General features: G+C 40.1%; 1 long non-coding RNA gene across 3 annotated transcripts in view; it reads right to left on the bottom strand.

Annotated features, from left to right (window-relative positions):
• The window catches only part of LOC118390856 (uncharacterized), a 102,254-nt gene extending 86,920 nt beyond the window's left edge, over nt 1-15,334 (bottom strand). Inside the window, exon 1 of one of the 3 annotated variants that reach the window (XR_008060800.1) lies at nt 14,952-15,334. This is a non-coding gene — a long non-coding RNA (uncharacterized LOC118390856). The remainder of the gene's footprint in view (nt 1-14,951) is intronic. The other 2 variants (XR_008060798.1, XR_004827027.2) reach the window with 2 other exon arrangements.
• Between the last annotated feature and the right edge of the window lie 214 nt (nt 15,335-15,548).

Raw genomic sequence — 15,548 nt, 5'->3', positions numbered from 1 at the left:
AGATACAGAGGCCGGTCCTTCGGCTTGTGGAGATAGTGTGTGCACAGGAGCAAGTCTAATTCTCTTTCCATCTGAACCAAATTAGAAAGTATGCCAAGCAAAACGTGTAAACCTATTGATGCCTCTGGATGTATGCATGCAACCACAAAATATCCACTCTACCATTACCAAAGGATGGCGAGCAAGGCTTGAGTCAATGAAACCCTATAGGATGAAAATAGCAAAGAACAAACAAACCCACTGGGAGAACACAGGAGGATCTCCAGCATCTATCACACATCCTGATTATGAGGCTGCAGTGATATGGGTCAAATGTTGCTCAGCAAACATTAATAAATCCCTCTAAATGGACCAGCACAATGGCCCCTAGCTATGGTTTTACATTGTGTGTGTTTTAGAGACAGCCTCGCGTGTCTAAAGAGAAAGGGGTCAGCCAGTCAAATCTAATGGGTAAATATGCTATGCGACTGCATCCCCCTGTGCAGTATTGCTAATTTATCTGTCAACAATATTAATTGTGGTTTTAATTTCAGTCACTTTATCAGAACAAATATGTCAAGTAATTTTAATATCCTAACATGTTGGATCAAAGTGATCACACAGCCAACAATATGTTTAAGCCAAATAATCTTGGTAAACTCATTACAACATTTCTAAAATGTTGTGTTAAGTTGTCATTATACTGTGCACATTTGAACAGGCATTGGCAGTAAAGACCACTGAGCAAACATGAGTTTGACTTTCAAAATGAAGGCCCTGTGTGGCTGAATTGTTCTTGTCTTCCATATGCACTACATAAAATTGTGTGAAATTAGATGGTCATGATACATCGATACATTGTAGACAGTTGTTCCTTCATAGAGCTCACAGGTAGCATAACCCCTCCAGCAAAAAGGACCAGTGTCAGTCAGCCGGCGTATATGATGTTGGTGTGCATTTTTACAAGCAAAAATTGTTTTCTGGCATTTCATGGGTGATAAATTATGTTAATCCTTAAGGGGCACTGGGGTGGAAATGAATGAAGTGAGAGAGAAGGCGAGATTAGCATATCCTAAATCCATTTACAGACTGGCAGTGTCTGGAGCAGGGCTCCAGTTTCACCCGTTATTATTCCATCATCGATGCTTCATTTCATCCCCACAACCACCCTCCAACCCAACCCCCAACCTCCATCCCCCCAAAACCCGTTCCCAGCCTCCACTTAAACCAGCACGCTTATTTGCTCAATATTTGTTGGATTAGTGTGAGACCTGAGGTTAGAGATTATTTGAGAATGTGACAGGAGTTCTAAAAGTATGGACATGAACTGTGCAAAACAACAGGACACAACAAAGGACTGGATCAGAAAAACACAAATGGACAACACTTGACTTGACACAACCTGACATAAAGCCTACATAATGTTATTATCATTGTAACATAAGACCAGTCATATAACAGTTCATTACAGGCCTAATGACAACCATACTCATGAAAAGTGTCAACCAAATGATCATGCATGGGTTGCAAAGATACCGGTAGTCTACCAAAGTTACCGGAATCTTCTATATGTTTGGTAATGAGCAGGTAATCTATGGCAACCTATGGTAATTTAGGTAATTTATACTATAATAACTTTAAAAAATATGTATTCATATATAGTATTCATTTTTATATCTGTGTCCATATTGTCTTTGAGTTTCAAGTAGATAGGCCACATGGTTAAAGAGAAAATATAATAATGAACGAAGCATCTAATCAACAATGGAATTATTTTCAATTCTCTTCCAACTATTGTCTATTTTCACAACTGCCACCAGTTAGGCCCCAAAACATTTACAACAAAGACCTAGTACAATACATAAACATGTGTAAAAAAATAAATATATAAAGGATATTTCATGCTGAAACCCTCATATTAAACACCAATGTTATTCACTAAGTTGATGGTTTAGATTTAGGATAATGTTTTACAACTTTGTCATTCTATTTTGTATCTTAAAATCATCTTATTTGATTGTTTTATATATTTTACACGTTTACATATATCTGAAGTACCCAAAAAGGCCACAAGATGTCATTCTGATAAAATTCCATATATTCCTTGAAAGTTACCAAAATTCTGGTATTTTACTGGTAAACTAAGAACGTTTTCAGTATATCCTCCCTTTGCAACCCTACATGCATGTAAAGTTCAACCAAGACACAATATCCATGTTTATCAACTTCATAAAGGGATTCCCTATTATGGCAAATATTGTGATATACTGTATGTAAGCTATCCTCTTCTAAAAACTGCACAAAAATGTTTCCATATTCAAACATGGGTCTTTGATGCTGCACAACTGAGTGAAAGACAAAAACCTCTTTATGTTGGAAACACATTAGAACACTACCCAGGATGAAATAGGGGCTTCAGCACCAGCAACCTCAGAGCCTGACAGAGATCAGGATGGGAGAGAAAGGAGAGAGGCACCTCTAAAAGCAAGGTGTTTCATAGGCTGGGTGCCCTTATTTAGAGGTTTGTGTGAATCCATAGTCAAAAGTAATCAGCCGCGTCCCCAGACTGCTCCTCTCTTTTCCGAGGCACACAGCCAGCAAAAACATATTTCCATTTTAACGCCTTCTGATGATCAAAGCATCAGCTTAATATAATCAGCTCAAACCCATTTACTGGCGAGCCCCACCGCTGCGTCTGGGGAGCGCTTCCCTTCCCAGCCCTATCTATTCTAAAACAGGTGCTATAATAGTAAATTAATTAGGCTGAGGAGATGCACCTTGTACGCGGCTGCCGCCAGCCCCTTGTGGGTCACAGCCTCCAGGAAAATGCCATCTGGGCTGCGTTTCCCCAGGGAGGCCCGAGGGGAGGGGGATGTTGGGGGGCATACTGCCACTGACTGGACCTGCGCTTGACTGTGGAGGTTTTTACATGACAATTAACCCTATTAGCCTTTCGCTTACTGTGTATTTGCTTCTGTATTATTTTATCCTTGAGGGGGGTGTTGGTGGTAGTGGTGAAGGGGGAGGGGGGTGTTATAGCACCTCAACATGTCGGTTTCCGCAAATGTTTACAGATTGTGGCAGCTGCTACGCATGAGAATGCCAGAGGGGCAGCGACCTTGGCTGTACGATTGACATCTTGCAAAGGAAACGCAACCTCTCATACAGCTAATTTATTCCCACAGAAGGTTCAGTCTGCTACAGTGGGAGAAGATCACCATTGTCCAGAGGGGAAGATATTACAGTGCCACTAAAGAGTGACGTGAGGTCAAAGAACCTTATTTACCAACCAACCTGCGCCTGTGCTCAGGCTGCCCATCACATATCCCGCTAGTCGATAGACCTCAAGGTTATTTAGGCAGATGAAAACAAGAGTCAAGGGTGCTCTATGGCACATTCGCATGAGGACAGCTTTTAATTGCCTAAAAGATCTCTTCGGCTCCAGAGACGGATGTGGATGTGGCAACCGTCTGATCTTAAAGCGCCCACGCAGCTCTGCTCCGCTGATGCTGGCTAAGCTAATAGCATGTAGCACTGGAAAATGTGAGGAAGGGTTTGACTCCTGAGCCTGAAATCTGAGCGTCAGGTTGTTTTCAAGTCCCTATCTCCCCATGAAATAGGGAAGAAAGGAGAAAACCCTGCTTAATGAGGTAAAAAGCCGTTAAAATTTATGCTTACAGGATTGCCCGGTGACTTTTGATGTAATTACTTGGGGAGCCAAGGGCCCCTGAGGAAACGGAGGCAAGGTGCTGACGGTAAAGATGAGACTGTGAGAAGAGTGGCAGATGAATTAAAATGCAAAACAAGTTGAAATAACTTAAAAATAAAGAAAAACCCCACCAAGTGGTGAAGACAGAGATGTGAGATCACAGTCTCATTACTTTAAAACACAATGGAGCACTGAAAGCTAAAGCGATTAGCTGTGCATTTTGCTTTCCTCTTCCCTCCGCCCCCTCCTCCTCTCTAAGGATGGGAGTCCCCACCGTTTGCCACACAGATTTTGTGATTAATCAAACGTGTGGGGGAAAGGGAGCTGGAGAAGGAGTAGGGCCAACAGAGGGCCCCAGCCAGAGCAGTGCGCCTGAGGGGCTCTGGGAACCCCTCGTCTCCAGGCCTCAGGTCCCGGGATCAGCTTCCACAAATATTGAGATTTGATGGGAAGCTGGGCGGTAAGCCCCGAACAGATGGTCCATGATGTTCAGTTAAAACCGCAATTGATTTGAGGAAACAGATATCCCCCCTCCTCGTTAAGTTGAAAGTACCTTTGGGACGGCAGTCAAGTGCTTTTCTAACCTCTGCCGTCAGAACCAGAGAGCGGCAAACAGACAAGCAGCGACTCGCCAACTCTCCAGCAGGGAGAGCAGGGAGAGGGGCTGCTCAACCCCCTGATCCCCTTAATAATGGGGGCCTGGCAGAGGGTGGAAATTACCCCTCTCCAAGAGGAGCCAAGCAGATTCAGCCAAACGGGGTTAATCTGGAGAAGAGTGTAGTTGCTTGACCTTATCTTAACCTGGTTCATGGAAGTTTCAACTTGAACTTGAAAGAGTTACATGGCTACTGTGATGAGGGGAATCGGGGGGATCAATTGAATTCAAATCAACAAAAGTGTCTCTCCAGTCATGGTTAGAGATAAACCCATAATGTAGGCGATCAGATAAGAGCACAGATGAGAATCACCAGAGATGTTCTCTTGCATGTAGCATATGCTAAGTGCTCAGGTCAGTTCAGAGTTTTGAAATAGAATATGCAACATAGACATTTAAAGTATAATACAGTAATACATGGTGCTATATAGATAAATGAAATTACTGAAATTAAATCAACTGAATCAACGACTACCAAGAACAAGTCAAATGAAAATGACTGTATAATTTAACATAACTATCCTTATTATCTGTGCAATACAATTCCAAGACTTAGAATAAGAGGCACTTTTTTGTCCTAAAATATAAACACCAACGTTTTAAAGTGGATATAGCAAAAATATAATTATGGTGATATTTGAAAAGTTATTCCTCACTGTGTTTCTGGGCATACATACTTGGCAGCTTGACAAGATCAATTAATCACAATCATTATCTGAAATAATTATATTAATATTTTTTTAAGAATTAGAATAAAAAACATCTTTACAGTGTACAGGTGAACCGGAAACCTACAGTGAAAGGTATCAATGAGAGGCAGAGCTGGTCAGAAACCATGTGCTGAGAGCCGGCTGCAGGGCGGCAGTACACTGAGGCCTCTCCGCTCATTGTTCACAGGATCTGCTGCTCTCTCGCTGTCTATGGCACACCTCTGGAAAAGCCGCCGGCACATCCGTCTGGAGAACCCTGAAGCACTGGAATGGGGTAAGAAATTATGCATTTTTCTCTACACTGTTAGATTTGGATGTAGTACTTTTGCATGAGTGTACGACTTGACTGGGAGTGGAAATAAAATGTACAGAAATCAAAAATTCAACATTCAACTGGAGGATACATCTTTTATAAACTGGATTGTTATTTGAGACAGTCAGTCCATCTCGACAATAAGCAAGACATTAAAAAGAAAATATGTTTACAATGTGTTTTAATATCTTTAACAAAAACAATGTTATTACATTTTAGGGTCTTTTGAAGCTTTCAAGGCAAATCTATGTATAGAGGCACTGCAATATGCATAAAAAAGTATTCTTATTAAAATAGTGAAGGGTAATACACTCAAATCTGTAAAACAAGTATTATCTATAAACACATGTATATTCATTTATACATGTTAAGTAACCTATACATTGAGCAGTGTGCCTTGGTAGCACTGCTGACTGACAGCCCTGCTACAATGATTCGGAGGCTCTCCTAAATTTGCAGTCTTGATTTAAAGTATATATTTGTGTTAATAATCAGAGAGATGATCATTCGAGAGGTGCCTGGATATAAAAAGCTGCCGTTTTTAGAGGGAGCAGGTTTGTCTATAATCAATGATCTTTCTGGAGCCACACATTATTAATTGCCTAAAATGATAGGCTTCCATCAATACATCCTTATATTAAAACATCTTTTGGTGCCACTTTTTTTCTCTTCTTCTATTCAATCAAATCACCTCAACAGCTGCCCTCCTTTGGGGAGGTCTTTTGTGCTTCAATGTTACAAATTAGACTTCAAGCTTAATTTTGAAGAAAGCTCAAAAACTTGAGGTACAGAGAGACTCCATTGTTCTACAGTAGATCTGAAGATTACCACTGAGCAAAGTTACACATTTCAAAAGCACAGAATATAATATTTTCTTGTAGATATAAAATAATATTGTAGATACTACAATATCAATATATATAGGCTCTTTAGAAAAATATGTTTAAAAAATATATATAATTCAATATATATACATATTAAGGGTCTCCCACAATTATATTGACAGTACATAGTAGAGTTGAGTATATATGCCTACAGTATACAATAAGTATAACTATCTTTCATAGTGTTACAATTATATACATTTTTAACTTAATAATTCATGTCAACCCTGCATTTGTCTGCAAAAACATTATGCCAATTCAACCTCAACAACTCTTAATATAAAGGAAAATACATCAGATACACAACAGCAGGGAGTTTAGTCCTTTATCGGGAAACAGAGTAAAAGGACTAGAAGGGCCGGTTTGTTATACAGACAAGAGATGGAAATTGCCACTGGAGAAAATGAGGGTTATTCAGTGTTCCAATAAGCACCTATTTTCTCCTGGTCCTATAGCGGCCTTCTCACACGTCCTAAATCATCATTTAATTACGGTGTGAGGGGTGACTGTCAAAGGGTGCCTGTAGGAAGGAGCATTCTACTGCCCAGTACAAAGCCAGACGTTACAAAGGTTTGAAAAGGTCCAAAGTCAGTATGTAAGATGAACCCCTCTTTGATTGTAGAAAATAAAGGATGATATTACTCAGATAACTTAATATTGATATATTTATAGGTCATCAATGTTATCCCGTACATTGAATGTCTTGTTCAATAAATCAAATGACAGAGAGATATGATTGATCAGTCAAATAATGGGATACAATGAGACTTAGTGCCATAGAACAATTTACGGCAAGTAGTTTTCCCAGTCATGTTATATTTTGTCTCACGATGTCCAGTTCTTGGAAGACATCTGAGTGATGCTAGTACATAAGGAAAAGTAGTCTCTTCAAAGGAAATATTTCAAGAGGATATAATTAGATAGTGCCTCTTCTTAGAACATTTTGCACACAATTAAATATTTTTGTTGTTGTTAGAAAGATCATATCAAAAGGTATGACTTGGTACATTAAGGTGTTTGCCTACATTAATACAAATATTGCTTACACTTTTGCTTAGGATATATATATTTTTTGTTGTCAATATTGAAACAATAATTTTTATACGTTAAAAGAATGTCAAAAATAAATGTAACATATTCTGCACTATCTTGATGTGAACTGTTCTGTATTGCAGACTGGGGGGACTAGTAATGAAGACTACAGGATGCTTATCCACCGTGGCCTAGTGTTTTGATGCCATCTATTGGAATAATTGACCAATTTATCAAAGGGAGTATACAGAGTGACTACCAACTGAAATGCTTTCTATCCTCATAATAGAAGTAGTCAATTATAAATACATCAGTTACAGTTACTAAATTCTACGCAACAAACATTGAGTAAACATTCAGCTCATTTTGATATCAGAATGATTATGTCTCCACCACTTCTACCAAGTCAAATTTCAAATGATGAAATGGTGATATGATCGTGAACTAGAGATATCTTGATTTTGCATGATGCCATGTGTTTTCATAAAGAAAAACAATGAATTGGATCAATACAAAGCATTCCTCTTTTCTCCCAAACATTGGAAATCACAGAACACGAAAATGAAATACAAAGTGGATGGTTTCCTGTATTGAACTTTAGAACTGTAAACATGATATGAATAATGTAATAACAATAAATATACTGTCAATTCAAACGATATCACAAGATACTTCAACGCTTTATGCACATATATGTTGCTCCAACAAATTGGGTCAACTCTTGGGTTCACCCGTATACACAGTCTATGGTTTTACCCACCACTCTTGAACAGCACATGATACTTAATGTATCATTGATTTAGATATCTTATCTCCCTCTACTCTAATATTACTGCAGGGGGCACTGCATCCAAACAAATACACAGCACTCAACTCATCCCACTCACTGCAATTACTCCTGATTAAAGACATCTGCTCCCTGGGAAAGCCCTCCTATCAGTCCAGACAGGAACAATGGGACACACTCATTGGAATGCCTTCAAAACCAATGTAAGAGTTAAGTCAAGATCAAGGCGAAGAAGAACTTGCTCAGATTTATGGATATATCTGACATGCCATTTGTGGATGATCGCAGCACATATGGGAAGGATGAGGTTTTCTATGCAACAATTGTGTGCAAATAAATCACCCATGGACATCAGTAGAATTGTTACTGCCGGGTGGAATGTTGCACTCACATTTAATAGCGGTGGTTCTGATGACCCTGTTGGTCTGGAGAAGGCCATGAGCAAGGAAGGCTTCACTACGTTCTCCTTGTCTCTGTACACACACTCTTTCCACCATCACACCGTCTCAATGGCCTAACAGGGGCCACACAGGGCAAAGGGTTCATTTGATAATTGACTAAATCCTAGGACTAATTCCAGGGAATCTCTCTTCTGCCACTGGGATCGATCTGACCTCAAATCGTGGGGAGGATCTGGCCTCCATCAGAAGGACATTTTCCATCCATCACATGCTGATAGAGGCTTGAAATTAATTGGACTAAAAAGCAGCCGAGCTCTGGGGGAGGCTGCTACTGTGCTGCTACACAGCAATGTGTGAAGTGGGCCACTCTGAAGTGGCCTTGAGAGGGTGACAGAGAGAGACAGCAAATTACAGTTTACTGATTCAACCCAAGAGGACATCATAAAACAAGTCTGTCAGTTAGCCTGTTAGTGCCTGCATTACTCTGAACGTGTCTACAGACTTCTAGGGCTGGAATTTAAATGGAACCACCATAGCAATGCGTACACAGTGTCTTTGTTTACAAACTACTACCCATGAACACATCTGATGCCTCTTCTCCAAATGTCCAAATACATGATCGGGACTTCTGGTAAGATACTCTTACTGTACCTGTGTGATTGCAGCATAACAATCTAAATCCTTCATTGTTTGTAAGAACAATGTACCAAACAAAAACATAACTGAGAAAGAAGAATCCTTTAGTTGATGTTTAATCATTTGACCAAAGTCCATTTAAAGCGGCAATCCACAGATGCTGCATGCATTTTTGGACTTATAAATGAATGACAAGTTCTCGTTGATTCTTGAAGAATATAAACACCTCATAAACTTAGTTTAACTGTCTTACCCCATTAGAACCCAAAATATATGCTTGTTTTACTCCAATTTTTGTAAACAATGCAAATGTAAACAAACATAGCATAGCCTCAAGACATGGTTAAAAGTGTCATTTTGATATCATGTATGGTCAGCCCTTGCATCAATAGCTTTGTCTATGAATTTGAGTGGTGACATTTCTCCAGCCCAATTCCTCAGCTCTTTACCGAAACAGTGGCGGGGAATACACCTTGTTATTGTTTCAACTGCAGATTGCCCCTTTAAGTGGATTCTGTCATCTTTTCAGCACCCCAAATGACAAAGTGGATTCTGTCATCTTTTCAGCACCCCAAATGACAAAGTGGATTCTGTCATCTTTTCAGCAACCCAAATAATAAAGTGGATTCTGTCATCTTTTCAGCACCCAAATGATAAAGTGGATTCTGTCATCTTTTCAGCACCCCAAATGATAAAGTGGATTCTGTCATCTTTTCAGCACCCCAAATGATAAAGTGGATTGTGTCATCTTTTCAGCACCCCAAATGACAAAGTGGATTCTGTCATCTTTTCAGCACCCCAAATGACAAAGTGGATTCTGTCATCTTTTCAGCACCCCAAATGACAAAGTGGATTCTGTCATATTTTCAGCACCCAAATGATAAAGTGGATTCTGTCATCTTTTCAGCACCCCAAATGATAAAGTGGATTCTGTCATCTTTTCAGCACCCAAATGATAAAGTGGATTCTGTCATCTTTTCAGCACCCAAATGATGAAGTGGATTCTGTCATCTTTTCAGCACCCCAAATGACAAAGTGGATTCTGTCATATTTTCAGCACCCAAATGATAAAGTGGATTCTGTCATCTTTTCAGCACCCCAAATGATAAAGTGGATTCTGTCATCTTTTCAACACCCAAATGATAAAGTGGATTCTGTCATCTTTTCAGCACCCCAAATGATAAAGTGGATTCTGTCATCTTTTCAGCACCCAAATGATAAAGTGGATTCTGTCATCTTTTCAGCACCCAAATGATGAAGTGGATTCTGTCACCTTTTCAGCACCCCAAATGATAAAGTGGATTCTGTCATCTTTTCAGCACCCAAATGATGAAGTGGATTCTGTCATCTTTTCAGCACCCCAAATGACAAAGTGAGTTTTTTGTATTTTCTCACTTCAGCACGTACTTTAGAAAGTACATCTTAAAGTGGTTGGAGAGAAATCACGTAACTCTTCCTAGATGTAGCCATCCATCGTCATCTAAAAAGGTCTTAACAATCAATGCAAGCAAAAAGTAAGTTCACATTCCTGCAGCCGATGTGAAAGCCTGTCCACAATATTGAGACACATCCAAGTGCATTTCGACAGAGCAGATATTCATCCTTTTCCCTCAAACAGATGGCTGTGCTCATTGTGCTGCTGTCACCAGCGACTAAGATTTATGACAGACAATTACAGCGTCTGCCGTCAGCAGCCTCATAATCAGCGCTATTATTTATAGATTGGAGCAATAAATTGACTGCTACTGCTGTTTATTGGATGTAAGGCCTTTTGGACAAATGCTCTCCTTGCTGTCTTCACTCAGTATGGCAGCTCTTAATGGCTTGGAACTATGACCTCTCAGAGGGGGAAAACAAGATGGGAGGATACAGTAAAAAGCAAAAGTGACCAATTATTCATGAGTGATGCGTTCCCATTTTCAGCTGTCAGTTTGTACACATTACGCCTGGATCTATTCTTCTCCTCTCTAAATAACAGGCTGATGTTCGTCAGTCACAGTATGCAAAGACCTCAGAAAGCAGAGCAGTTTAAGATAACTAGAGACATCCAGCTGAATGGGGGGAAACAGTGCATTACATTCACAAAAATATGTTTGTTGTTGTCTGGGATCATAACGGCACAGCCAGCAAAGGTGCTACAATTTTAAAAAACACAGACACAAATAAAAGATAGAACAGAAAGAGCTCTGGGTATTCAGGGGATAATAACTCCAATTTCCCCTGTGGGCCCCTATGGCACAGCGTTTACATGCGGTAGATAAGTGTCAGCCAGCACCCCTGAGTTGTTAATGGCCTCGTTTGACCACCTGCAATGATCTGCTGTGCCAGAGCAGATTGGCAGAGAGAATAAGCTACCTCACATATCCTGCCTTCACAGGACTCAGCACCTGCCATGACACGTGCACGCCAAACACATACACATTCTCACAGCTTCAGCACCCAAACTAGAGTTTTTACAGACAAGGAAGAAGGAAACTTTGTAAGACTACTGGGGGGGGATCTCTTGTGTACAATGAAAAGGGCCAGAAAGGTATTAGACAAAAGCAGCTGTATGAGCTAATTATAAAAAGCAGCCATGGTCCTGCGAACAGTTTTTATTTAATTTATTTTTGTACTTTTGCAATACTGTGGATGATTGTCCTCTTCATAATGAGGCTGGATTAGAACTCAAAATATATGCTTGTTTTACTCCAATGTTTGTAAACAATGCAAATGTAAACAAACATAGCATAGCCTCAAGAATTTTGATATCATGGATGGCCAGTCCTTGCGTCCACGGCTCTGTCTATGAATTTGCGTGGTTACATTTCTCAAGACCCGTTCCTAAGCATTTTACCCAAACAGTGGCGGGGAGGGCACATTGTTATTGTTTCAACTTCAGATTGCAGCCATGGCCCTGCAAGTACTTTTATTTCATTTATTTTTGCACTTTTGCAATACTGTGGATGATTGCCCTCTTCACAATGAGGCTGGATTATTTTTTTTCACATTACAATAAAATTGTAAAAATCTACCTTTATTTTACTAGGCAAGTCAGTTAAGAACAAATTCTTATTTTCAATGACAGCCTAGGAACAGTGGGTTAACTGCCTGTTCAGGGACAAATTTTGTACCTTGTCAGCTCGGGGATTTAACTTGCAACCTTTCAGTTACTAGTCCAATGCTCTAACCACTAGGCTACCATGCCACCTCTTAACAGTAGTTAGTTTTGACTGTGTGGGAATATCGTGTATGGGTAACCCAGTGCAGTTCCATGAAATCAACAATGGCCAACATTTTCTAGGAATTAATATGGTACTTTAAGGCAAGTCTTCTAAGGCTCTAGGCAACAGCAGTGTATGTTTCCCTGGGCAGCTCACAATCTGACTTTCTGGTTCTGTTTTACTATGGTGGAAATCCTGTCCTGTGGAGTCATAGGCCCTCTATCAGCTATGGCTGAAGCCTGCTGGAAAACCTAGATTGAGGTCTTAATTCTCAAGTGTCTCCCCGACATCTGGTAATATAGTTTTTAAATCCTTCATTTACATTAGAAGATTAAGACAAGACAGACTCTTGAGAGGTCTTTAACCATATTAGTTGCAGCTTTCTCTGGCGCAAGATGGAGTTGCTGACTTTAAAATCAAGTTTTGGGTCTCCTTTGCTTGGGTTTGTCCATAAACCGTTTTAATTTCCTGTATCAGAACTAGCAGGTGTTTAAGACTTCATTATTCCACCAAGCTTTTAAGACAAAGTGGTCTCAGGTTAATCCTACATGGAAATTAAACCCATTAAGATATTTAAATTAAGGAATACCAGCTATGATAACCCTGCCCACATATTAACACATACATGCACAATGTGCACAAAGTTCACTGGTCTCCATTGCATGTCACCTCGCCCTATTAACACCACCGGGAAGGGCAGTCATATTCACATGCAGTTCAGTCACTCGTTGCATGTGATTAATTGCACTGGTTAGTGCAGCGTACGGGTGACTCCCTCCCTGAGTGCCCAGGGGTCAGTTAGCTAACCACAGGCCTGGCTCAGCCTCAGAGTAGGCCTAATGACAGAGTCTGTGAGTACCAGGGTGGAAGAGCGGCCCTGTCATCTCTGAATGGCAGGCCCCAGCTCAATGGGCTCTAATTGCCGGTCAGCATCGCCCCTCCACTCCTCCAGCTCAGCAGCAAGTCCTCCTCCCACTTTACCACGCCATTAAGTTCCTCTTGTTGGAGGGCCTGAGGAAAGCTCATACACCCAGCATAATGGAGACAGATCTATCCCTCAACCTTATTTCTGATGTATTCCAGTGTAATTACAAAGACTTAGGTAATTGCTTGCAAAGCATCAAACTGACCACGTTAATATGATCATTTGTACAGTAAAGAGGTTACGTTTTATCACATTACGCAAGTAAGTGACCACCCCAAAAAATACTATTGCTCCATAATCTTTTCTATGTTATCTGTTTTGACAGAAAAGTACGAGGTATGAATAAAACTCCATTTACTCCCTCACAGGAACACTGGCTGTTATAGAATTCTACCAAATCTATGCTAACAGCCCCAAAACCTACATATCTCTAATATAAAACACTTGAAATGACCCACACAGTAAGCATACACATAACATACTATTATGTCAACTGAACAGAAAACTATTCCAGAAAAAAACGATGCATAAAAGATTTAGAAGACAGGGCTTCAAAGTAGACATGTATCATGTTATAATAGAGACAAAATGCAGTGGTATTTAATCCCTACTATAACCTACATATGGCTGCTCACAGTCACACACAAGCCTAAATGGGAAGTCTAGTAACAATCAATGCAGCGATGCATACTGGCTGCCTGACTGACTTCTTTCCCCAAAGGCTGTAAGATTCCCTTGCTAGTATTGGTTGACTGATTAAATATTCTTTTGAAATTGAATTTTACCAAGTTATTTGTTCCAGTGCAAATTCTGACATTTCAATCTGCCAAGTGAGAAATCAACTCATTTGAATATTACTCGCTTGTCTATTGTCAACTGAGAATATAGAGGTGGAAATTACACACATGAAACTTTGCAGATATGAGAAAATAGTTTCTCAAAAAGTTGCCAACTTTTTGAACATGAAAACACTCAAGAAATGCTGTGTGCATAGGCATATGATTAACACATTCGTTCATGTCTTGAGAACACCAATTCAGTTGAGGGAAGTTTAAAGGCAGCACCATAAGAAACAAACAGACAGTTGGACACCTGGACAGTATCCGACAACCACAATAACGTCAGACTAATTGTCAAAGAAGACTGCTAAAACAATAAGAATGTTCATTTTACATTATTCATATAGAATTTAATTTGTGACATTCCTTTGATGTCTTTATAGAATGATATGTCATTATATCTTTACAAAATCACAGAAGCTATATCATCAACTTTCACACAGGTGAGTCTTCTATAAACTATTTGTGTTTCTCCTCTCATTGGTTAGTAACAAGGATGCTAATTACATCATTACAACTCATTTGTTAGTGCTGCAGTGATTTTGTGCCTTGCCCCTGAGACAGCAGGCTAGCATGCCCTGGGGGGCTTGCCATAACTTGCCTTCATCTGCCTCCATTCACATTTCCATGAAGATACTTAAAGCCTATAGACCTTGTACAGAAGAAGCCTACATTCTGTTCTGAGTTTGAGGCATCAACTCAGTTCCATACATTACATTATGGACCTGACTCATTGTCTAATACCTGTACTGTGCAGTGAAAAGAGCCCAGAAGCTTTAAAAATTAAAAAGTAATATCCCTGTCAGTCAATGTAAATAGCTACAAAACTAAGGATGCCCAGAAAGATGCATAGCAAGCAGGAAAAGAGGACAACTAACCTTCTGAGAGGTATTCCATTGCCTGGCGACTGAAGGAAAAACAACCGGGGAACTCCAGTCTTCAGTGAAAGCTCCTCATCATACCAAGCAGAATAAGAGAACCCCTGCTCCACTCCCACTTCTTCTGTGGCGGATTGAGCATGACACAAGGGCCGCCTATAGAGAGAAGGTAGAAACATTAAAGCCGGGGCTATTCGCACTACCTGGAACTCGTCTTCACCATTTCACCCCAAAGATGGTAGACTGTGGATGCCTGGCTTGGCACTCCACACAAAACAAACACACAGGGTTTTCAGCACTGTAACCCTGAGTCGGGCCCTGCCTTTGAAATGCTTTCTACCCCACAACACAAGACGGCTTTCATTATCTTCGCAGTCACAGCAAGGCCTAGCTTTAAAAGCTACTGATTTCTTTTTTCCTTTAGCCTCCCACACAAAGGAAGGGCATTTTGTAAATGACTTGCTCGTTTCAGACCAACAAAAGGTACTTTCATTGAAAACCCCCCATTTGATTTTGCTCAAATTTGATTACAAGGATTGAAAAACTAGAAGAAAAAGGAGGACATAAAAAAACAGATGGCGTCCTCATTCAGCGCTC

This window comes from Oncorhynchus keta, chromosome 1, assembly GCF_023373465.1.
Source record: "Oncorhynchus keta strain PuntledgeMale-10-30-2019 chromosome 1, Oket_V2, whole genome shotgun sequence".
NCBI classification, from domain to species: domain Eukaryota; kingdom Metazoa; phylum Chordata; class Actinopteri; order Salmoniformes; family Salmonidae; genus Oncorhynchus; species Oncorhynchus keta.
Note: the sequence above shows the minus strand (reverse complement) of the source record. Positions and strands in the feature narration are given on the sequence as shown.